Source organism: Thalassophryne amazonica, chromosome 5, assembly GCF_902500255.1.
Source record: "Thalassophryne amazonica chromosome 5, fThaAma1.1, whole genome shotgun sequence".
NCBI classification, from domain to species: domain Eukaryota; kingdom Metazoa; phylum Chordata; class Actinopteri; order Batrachoidiformes; family Batrachoididae; genus Thalassophryne; species Thalassophryne amazonica.
The window spans coordinates 14,841,395-14,842,349 of record NC_047107.1 but is presented as its reverse complement, the minus strand read 5'-3'; positions in this window follow the sequence as shown (position 1 = coordinate 14,842,349).

The window sequence follows — 955 nt, the reverse complement described above, 5'->3', positions numbered from 1 at the left end:
CCGTGAAAAGGCTCAACTGAAGATTGCGAGACATCTAGAAAGAAAACATAGTGGTGAACGTGAGGTCGCCTATGCTTTTAGTTTACAGGTTGGGTCCAAACAAAGGAAGATACAATTAGAAGGCCTTCGAAATAAGGGTGACTGGCTGCACAATCGCAAAGTCTTAGAGGAAGGAAATGGTAAGATTGTAACATGGAGGCAGCCCCCTGAGAAGGTGGATGTAAAGAGCTACCTCCCATGTCAATACTGCTATGCAATGTTCATGAGGACTGAACTGTGGAGACATGAGAAATCATGTAGAGAACGGAAAGAGGAAAGACGCAAAGGCAAAAGCGTACAACAATCTTCCTCCTATCTACTTCCAGTCAAATCATCATGCAACAATGTAGAAAAGATCATTCACTCTATGCTCCAGGATCATGTGACCTCTCAGATCAGGACTGATGAGATGATCTGTGCATATGGAGATGCTTTATTTGCGAAAAAGGGCCGTGAAAAGTCTCAGCACAGATACATTGCGCAAAAGCTAAGAGAACTAAGAAGGTTTATGTTGGCTGCTAAAGAAATTGCTAAGCGTGTCAAAAGTCTTAAAGACATTCGTGATCCATCAAAATTTGAACTAGCAATTAAAGCAGCCAGGCATGTGTCAAACTACGATGAAAACAAGAATGAATATGGAAAGCCATCTACAGCAGTTAAAATTGGATTTTCATTGAAAGGGGCCACTGAGGCGTGGATTGGCCACTGCTTGATGAAGTGTGATGTCTCAACTGAGAAGAAGGCAAAAAACTTCAAGCAGTTGCTGGAGCACTCATGGTCCACTTATGTTTCGACCAACGCTCATGGCACAATGGAGCAACGGAGGTGGGGGAAAGAAGACAACATACCTCTAACTGAGGATGTACTCATTCTTCAGAACTACCTGAGGAAAGTTGAGGATGAGTCAAAGGTTAAA